Source organism: Mastomys coucha, unplaced genomic scaffold (assembly GCF_008632895.1).
Source record: "Mastomys coucha isolate ucsf_1 unplaced genomic scaffold, UCSF_Mcou_1 pScaffold21, whole genome shotgun sequence".
NCBI classification, from domain to species: Eukaryota; Metazoa; Chordata; class Mammalia; order Rodentia; family Muridae; genus Mastomys; species Mastomys coucha.
The window spans coordinates 114,358,876-114,367,946 of NW_022196904.1; the positions used below are offsets into that span (position 1 = coordinate 114,358,876).

The 9,071-nt window shown below is 49.3% G+C and overlaps 1 pseudogene across 1 annotated transcript; it reads left to right on the forward strand.

Moving 5' to 3' along the window:
• The first annotated feature begins 1,053 nt into the window (after window positions 1-1,053).
• LOC116101360 lies at window positions 1,054-3,327 on the forward strand (annotated as a pseudogene). Its single transcript, XR_004122834.1, has 2 exons — window positions 1,054-1,079; window positions 1,269-3,327. The product of XR_004122834.1 is annotated as an uncharacterized LOC116101360 (transcript).
• The last annotated feature ends 5,744 nt before the right edge of the window (window positions 3,328-9,071 follow it).

A 9,071-nucleotide genomic window follows, 5' to 3' on the forward strand; every position in this document is an offset into this window, starting at 1 on the left:
TAGTATGTATATATGTTTATATGTCTATGAATATGTGTGTATGTGTGTATATATTCTGTATATGTGTATATATATCTGTATGAATATATACATATGTATACATGTGTGTATATATGTGTATATGTACATATATGTATATGTGTGTGTGTGTGTATGTGTGTATGTAGAAGGGGAGCTGAGGGAAGGAAAGAGACTAGCAGGAGTAGTGAGAAGAGAGGACGAGAGTAAGGCAATAAACATGACCAAAATATGACATACTTGAAATGAAACCTAACACTACATGCAACCTATAATAGCAATAAGGACTATATGTATGTGTGAATACATACATATATATACATATATGTGGAGGGGGGGAAGAGTGTGTGTGTGTGTGTGTGTGTGTGATGTGATGTGAAAGAGAGGCCAAAACAGGACACCAAGTTTCCTATAACTGCACCATAGAGACAGGGTCTCTCACTGAACCTGAAACTAGGGTGGTGGCCATCCAACCCCAGCTACTCTTCTGCCTCCACTCCCTTATACCACAGGGTTACAGGCTCCCTGTGGCCACATCCTCCATTTTATGCAAGTCCTCATGCTCAAACAGGAAGTGCTCTTATCCATTGAGCCATGTCTTCAGACCAAAGAGTTTTCAAGAGAAAGGAAGATTCAGCCAGCATGACTGGACATGTAAGAACATGTACGAAATGGCTGTACCAAGACTGGGAGACCCTGACTCAGCAGGACCTTGGAGGTCTGGCAAGGAATTAGGGTTCAACCTGACTGAATTCTCTGTAGTCCTCAAAACCCCTTCAGCAAGGACACAGGGGCTTGAAAAGCAGGGCCTAACCCTCTCAGGAACCATCCAGTTCCCACACAGTGGTCTTCTCCATGGTGAAGCACCCAGGAGAACAGAGAAGCGCTGTGTAGGTGCCTGCACATGTGTTTCTGTGGAGGAAATCACCCTCAACGTCAGCATCATCCCTTGGTCTGTGAGCATGGAGTGATTAAAGAGGAAGAGGACAAAGTCCGCAGCTCAGATGTCCTCACTGCCTCTGTGTACTGGTTGCCATGGTGGCCTGGGACTTTCAGAAGCAGTGAGATAAATCCTCCTTCAACTTTTAGGGTCTTCCCTTACAACAACTAGAACTCCCACTATGGCCACCAGTACCTTTTCTGCCCAGGCTGACCACTGTCACTGAAGTGACTAACTGGTGTAAGAGAGGCATTGTTCTCCCACCTACCTCACAGGTGCCATCGCCATGGGAACCAAGCTGACCAATAAGAACAAGCACTGAGCCACCTCTCCCCAATACAGGCCCCAAGCAACATTCAGAGACCTCCAGGGCCCCCTCCTGGATAAACCAATCCCACTGGCCCCTGCCATCAAGGTGGAAAACGGGGGGTCTTCTGTCTGGAATGCTCAAGAGCAAAAGCCAAGCTCATCCTTATCCAGCTTAGAGGTCCAGGCACGTGTGGAGTCCTGCCATTCAGCAACCATTCAGAAGCCCCTAAAGATTGTCCGTAGTACCGGAGCACCCCAAAGCACTGAAAGCCTCGTGAAGAGCACACAGAGCCTCAAGCCAGAGGTATGCAGTATCGACACCCTGTCAAGCAGTGGCTATGAAGCCGACGGGGAGTACAGCAAGGACAGCCTGGTTAACAGGAAGCAAACAGTGAGGCTGACTAAGCAGCTCCCCATCCGGGTTGAGAGCAGTGAGATATTATTCATCGTGCCCCATCTCAGCCCATTCAAGATCCGAAGGCTGGCCAAGAAAGGCCAGTGCACCCAGAAGTCTGGAGGGGAAAAGTGAGAGCAGCCTGCCAGGCAGCAGAGTCAGCAGCCTGAGTAGCATCAGCTTCCTCAGCCCAGGCAGCAGTTTCCTGTCCTACCAGGTGAGCAGTGGCCTGCTCAGCACCAGCAGCAGCAGCAACAGCAGCAGCAGCAACAGCAGCAGGCCCTCCAGCAAGGCCAATAGTAGCCAGAACATTCAGGTGGACTGTAATGAGCAGAGGGAGCCGAGAAGCAACACCAACCTCCAGGAGGACAAGGCCAGGGATCCTGTGGAAAGCAGCAGCCAGTCCACCCAGGCTGAGCAACCGACCCAGGAGCCCATGCCTTTATGAGGAGATTTCTCAGCTGCTAGTATCTAGACACTAGGGCCCTACAAACACCGGTTCACCCGGAATGACCACTGGCAACATAAGTAGGAAAAACTGAAGACGTGGGAGCTGTGTCTTCTATAGCCATGGCCATCAACAGACAGGTCACACACAGGACTGTCTGCTGAGAAGTAGGTGAAGTGGACCATCTGTATGGGAAGGTATTGTGAGAAGAGCTGGAGCAAGAACCATCATCCATGCCAGGCCATCTTTATCAAGCCACCCGTGGGAAGAGCATCAAGCTTTGTAAGTCTCAGCACAGGCTATCTATAAGATCCATCGAAATTATCAGCACCAAGATCAGTAGTGACAATTGACAACTGTTTTAAGAACTGTTAGAAGGCAGGACATTCCACAATGAACCCATTATAAACAATGAGTACCATTTACAACTGCCATGTGCTCAGAAGAAACATGTCACCTATCCTGGGAGTAGCTTAGGTCCAGAAGCGTCTGGAATGATAAGGACCCTGCATGGGGATCTATAACCATGGGGAACTCCATCCCTACTGAGCTCTGTAATGTGCAGGCACTGCCCATGGAAGCCCCAACCGGGGGATACTGTACACAAAGAACATCCACGACTCCCAGAAGTGTAGCCCAGCCCATCTGGGAGACCGTCAAAAGCAGCTGGGAGTACCACTGGCCCCAGGGCAGTGTCTAGAGAGAACTTTGAGGGGATATGTCAAAGGACCCAGGTGCCCAAACAACCCATGGAAGAGCTATGCTTCCCTGTCTAATTCTTTCTGGGCATCTGTACCCCACATTCCATCCAGGAACAAAGGTTGAGCTCACTGTTCCTGTCTCTATGATGGCCTCAGAAAAGCAGAAATCAGAAGCCAGGGACAGCCCTTTTGCTCAGATGGTTGGAACCAGGCTCCCTGTGGCAGTATGTAACAGTAAACAGCCACCATAGACTCAGAGACCGGCCTGCAGGAACTGCTGAGGCAGAAACTCTACACCATGGACAAGTGCTGCATAAGTGGATAAGAGGCCTAAGGCTCTAGCCCCTGCCCTTTTCAGAACAGTGGAACTGTTCCCTGGGCTAAGCACATAGATTCAGGAAACAAAAGGGTACACAAAGAGAAGAGGCTAGTGGCAGCCAATGGAAGCATCCACCAGGCACCAGAAGGAAAGTTGAGGGGGCACCAAACACAATAAATGGTGTCTGGAGAGGTCACATGTGCATGGGTCTGTGTGTGTCTTCCTAGCCAGGCCATGGAGAAAGAAGGCAGCCCAGACTCACTAAAGAACCAACTATAGCTATCACTTGGGCCACTGCTGCCCAGCCAATCCCATGGGGTAAAATGCATTTCATGGGATTTTTTGCTATAGGGTTCAAAGTCCAAGGTCAAGGCACTGACAGGAGGGGCCACTTGATCATAGATGGCTACCTTTGCCCTGTAGTGTCACAGGGAGAAAGGGTGAGGACACTGTCCCTGGCATATTTCACGAAGATGCTAATCCCATTCATGAGGATTTCACCCCAGTGATCCCAACACCTCACATCCTAGCACTAGGGATGTTGGGAGAATTCATTTCATCAGTCAGGAGCTGGAGAGATGACTCAGCTGGCAAAGTGCTGCCATGCAAGCATGGGGAGCTACGCTCGATCCCCCAGAATCCATGTTAAAAAAATAATGATGGCATTCATCAGCAATCTTAGTCCTGGGGAGATGGGAGCGAAAGGACCCCTGAGGCTTTCTGGTCAGTTCCTCACCACAGACACATCCTCATACTCAACTGTCCCAGCAGGACTCCATGTGAGGCCACCAGTCCCCGACACCTATCCACCGAGACACCCAACCCACAGCTTTATCTTCCCCTGCACCTGTGGGTCCCCACACCTGTGGGTCCCCTACACCTGTAGGTCCTCTGCAGCTGTGGGTCCCCTACACCTGCTCATCACAATCACTGAGGGCCATTTAAAACTCCAAGTGCCCAGGTTGCTCACACTGTGGAATACATGTCAGTTTTTTAAAGTTCCCAGACTGTGCCAGCCTCATGCTGAGGACGAAATTCCTGCAATAATCAGCTTAAAGATGAGGCTTGTGGGGGCAACTTGTCCCAGAGTGTTCCATGCCTCCCTTCCATGTTCACTTGGCCTGCCTCTTTGGCCTGTGGCTCCATAGTGCATTACGGGAAAGCCTGTGGTAGAAGAGGTCTGCGGATAGCATTGCAGCCAGGAAAGAGAGGTAACAGAGCTATGACTCCAGTAACCCCTTCTAGGGCGGTCTATGAAGGTGGAGCCACCTCTTAACAGTGCTGTACAGTAAGCCTTTGGAGGGGCACTCAAAATCTCAATGACACACCTAATGATGTCTGAGTTCAAGGGATGTTGGGAGAATTCATTTCATCATACAGTCAGGAGTAGGGCACGTGGCTGCTCTGGATCTCTTTCCATGCATTTAAACCTGGAGTGGAAGATAAAATGCAGGGTCAGGGAGGTCTCAGGGCAGAGGGCTGGGGTGAGGGACAGGCGAACTGAAAATCAATCGAAAGGCACAAATCCTATACAGAGAAGCTAGAAGTTTGAAGACTGTCTCTTGGGCTTTACATTACAGTTCCAAATTCAAATGAAAGGAAGGGAGAGTTCTAAGAAGACACAGGGATCTTCTTGAAATAAGCATCTGCTTCTACTTCTCAACTGCTCAGGGGCACCCAGCGCTTTCCCAGCACCTGGCTACCTCACCCCCTGGCATCTCATTATACCATCACCTCCTATCCTGTCAACCTCCACTTTCCATCTCCAGCCCTGAGCCTTTGCCCTCTGCCTCCCGCAATGTGCATATAGCAAACCCCACCCTGGATAGTATACAGCAGTGACTGTTACAAATGCATCCAGTCCTGTGCCCCCCACCAGTGAGTGCCAAGCAGATTCCTGGTGGTCTATTATATGCACTGGGTCGTGCCTATTCCATGCAGCATGAGGTATCTCTGGATTAGCTTTCCTTAGGCACTGTGAGTCAGCCGAGGCCAGGTCCACTGCAGAGAATGGTGCACCGTGCATGTGTTCTCTGGCTGAAAGGTACCTGGGCTGCTACTAGTTTAGACATTAAACTCTAGAAACATTTGGATACAAGAGTTTGTGTCACTAGGAACTGTACAGCTCACTGCATCAAGCCCTGGGACTTGAGTTTGGGACAGCACAGTGAATGACTTTATTAAATAATAAAAAAAAAATGTTTTAAGCTGCCAGTGAGCTGTGACACACCTGTTACCTGAAAAAGTCAGAGAGGCAGAAGGACTGTGAGTTTGAAGTTAGCCTGGAATATGTGTATAGCAAGAATCTTCTCAAACAAAGCTGTCGGTAATTTTCCCCATCCCAGTTCCTGCCCCCTTCAAGTCCCAGCAATCATCCTGTCTCCAAATTCACAGTGCTAGACCACTAGAATTGCAGGGTTCTGGGATTCAAACTCCAATCTTAAAACTTCTATGTGTTCTCTGCCTGCCTGTCTGTGTGTGTGTGTGTGTGTGTGTGTGTGTGTGTGTGTGTGTTTCTCTCTATAGATGGATGGATGGATGGATGGATGGATGGATGGATGGATGGATGGATGGATGGGATGGATGGATGGATGGATGGATAGGTAGGTAGGTAGGTAGGTAGGTAGGTAGGTAGATAGATAGATAGATAGATAGATAGATAGATAGATAGATCTATCTATCTATCTATCTATCTGAGATATATGCATATATATACATATATGCATACATATCCTTTCTCTATCTCTCCACCTCTCTCCCCCTTCATTTCCCATTTTCTGAAAGTTGCTGTCAATTTGCCCACTGTGTTGGAGTTTGGGGCTTTCCTTGATCATAGGTAAGGGTAATCTATGTCATCTACCATTGCTAATCCATTTTACCGATGGGGATCTGAGACACAGGATAGCTCTGTGTAAGTAGAGGGACTGGCACTACATTCTGGCACTTATAATGTAGCTCTGGAGTCCGTGACCTTAACCATTAAGTTCTCCACCCTGGCACTCTTCTCTAAAGACATTTGCATATTCCAGTGTCATTGGCAGCAGGCTGCCCATGTGTAGAGCCTGGGCATGCTCTTTCTTGGGGACTCTGAACATAGCACCTCTCTCTCCTTCCTGCCTGAGGCACATGTGCTTGCAGCTGAGGAAGTACTCCTCATCTCTCTAACACTCATTCGGCATCCCCGAACAGAAGATAGAGGGAGGGGTGAACGGCCAAATCTAAAGAAGCAAGTTGTACCTTCCAAGTCCTAGAGTGCAGTGTGATGTCACAGGTGCCTCAAGATCCCTCCCACCCAACAGAGGGACCAGGCAGGCGTGTGAGGGGAGGCCTATTTGTTAAGTAGACAGGTGATTTTTTTCCTTTCCTGTCCATTGCCCCAGCATTGAGGGTGTCAGAGGGCTTAGAATAATGGGTGGCTGTAAGTGCTGGCTCCTGAATTATTAACTGAGCTGGGGAGAGAGCTGTTTGTCAGTTCTGCCTGGCCAGCAGACTAAGGAGACCCCAAGATTCTGTATAGACATAAAATGGGAAAGTGTGAAAGGTGCCCAGCCAGTAGACCTCATGGACCTACTCAACATGGCCTTTCTTCTTAAATTCACCCTTGGCCTCATCCCGCAGCCAGGGTGGTGCTTGGTCTTGGTCCTTTGATGAAATAACTGTTGCTCTGGATGTAAGTGCCTTACAGCTCCTCCCATTGACTCCTCCCAAGCCAGCAGCTCAATGCACATAGAAAGGGAAAGGACAATGTCTCAGGCTGGCTCCTCCAAAAGCTAGCCTGAGCTGGGGACTCATGGGAGCTATCCAGGCTGTACCCCAAGGAGGCCAGCGGTGAGGGAGAACTAGGGTAAAGGGGAAAAGGGAAAGTAACTGGGTGTAGCCTAAGCCTGGATCAGCCTCAACTCAGTGGGACTCTAGAGTGAGACCCAAATGGCAGCTCCAGCCTTTCATACACAATGTTCTGAATGTGAGCCCGCACCACCAGGGTGTCCATCTGCCAGGGTGTGTGTCCTCAGGTTTGTGTGTTAAATGTTCTATCCTCTGCTTGTGGTAACATTTTGAAGGCTGTGGAGCCTTTAGTAAGTAGTCCCTGTCTGGTAGGCATAGATCATTAGGGGCAGGCCTTTGAAGGTTATATCTACCCCAGAGTTCTGGCCTATGTGCTCTGCTTTCTGGTTAAGCATGATGTGACCAGCTTAGGTCACTCACTCTCCTCACCCCAGATAGAGCCACTCTGCACTGCCTTCCCCAACCAGGAGGGACCAAATTCTCTGTCTTTGCTCCTGTCAGGTGAGTCACAGTAACACACACACACAAAAATATTAATACAAATGTGAAATGCGCCCCATCCTGTCAAGAGCAACTATCCAAAAAGGGGGTATCTAGGAGCCACCAGCAGCTTTGGCCATAACCACGCCCAAGGTGATGGATGCTGTGGCGCCAAACTTCCAGGAACCTGTTCCTTCCAGCCCTACAGTCCATCACACTTCAGATGGGATCTGGATGAAGAACACATGAACAAGCCTAGTAAAGGTGAGCTAAGCCCCAGCCAGACCAGAAAGCCACCAGCCGAGCCCAGTCAGGTACCAGCCTGCAGGTCTCTGGGCCTCAGAAGAGGTGGGTGTGTGGATGCTGTTACAAAGCTAGGGCTGATGTGACCCTTCACCTCCATTTCAAGATATGATTTTCATCATGGCCACCAAAGCCTGCCCTTGAGACAGCTGTGATCTCAACCCCATCTCCTCACTCCCTGTGGAACATTCATTCACTTCTTCAACTGCACACAGCCCACCCCAGGACCTTTGCAGTGCCATTGTTCCCAACTGGGGTATGCCCTGCTCTCCATCCCTGATCACTGCCTATGCTTCCTTCAGAGCTCAACTCAGATATCTCTGCACTGGGAAGGTGTCCTCCCTAAGGCTACATCCAGCTCATTTGACTGTCTATACTCTCAGAACAGTGAGTTGATATGGATTTGTGTGATTCTCAACTAAAGCCTGCCTCCCTTGCGAACCTTTAACTTCACAGGAGGACTGTGCATGGCCATGGTTATATCCAAAGAATCTACAATAGCACTTTATTCCCGGTGGCTTTGACATTGCGTCCTCAATACTGATAGCCATACCTTGTATCCAGCTGGTGCTTAATAAGCACCCTGGAATAAACCCATCTGGATCCAAGCACTGGAAAATCTATTCAAGGAGAATTAGTCAAACCCTGACCACTCATTAATTCTTGAACAGAAGTCAAAATCATCACACCCAGGCACACACACCAGAACTGGGAGCTGGATAGCATCCTCAGATGGTAAGATGGGCTGACAGGGATCCAGGGACATCTGTCCTACTCAAAAGACCATCAAATGCATTTGTGAAGGCCTGTCCAGAATCCCTTTCTTTCCGATGAAAATCTTTCACACACAACATGTCAGCCAGTGTAAGCATGGGGTGTCAAGTTCCAAACCTGGAGTTTACAGCAGCCAGGAAATCAGACCCTGGATAGAGACTCTTCAGACACAAGTCTCTGATCTGCCACACATGAGCTGTGTTCCTGACCGCATGTGTTCTCAGCAGCCTTTTGATCCCCAGTGCCATCCTCCATAAAAATGCATAGGCAGTCCTGCTCCTGTGGTCAGTAGACAGGACAATTTGCACAGAACACTTTCTTCAGCCACATAACAGGTCCTCAGCCAAGGGCAGCCATTGTTACAGTAGATCCCAGATCAGGGTGATCTCTGAGACATCTCCCAGCATGTCTTGTTCACCCCTACCTTGGTGTCTGCCACCAAGTAGGTGTCATGAAGAAGCCAGAACTTGAAAAGGAACAGTGGTATTCAGCTCACCTGCCTGAGCCTTGGGGGTTAGGGGGAGAGGGGCATTGCTCAGCCCATGCAGATAGCATGGTAAGAGTGAGTTTTCCCCTTGGCTGCTTATGGCCCAGATTCA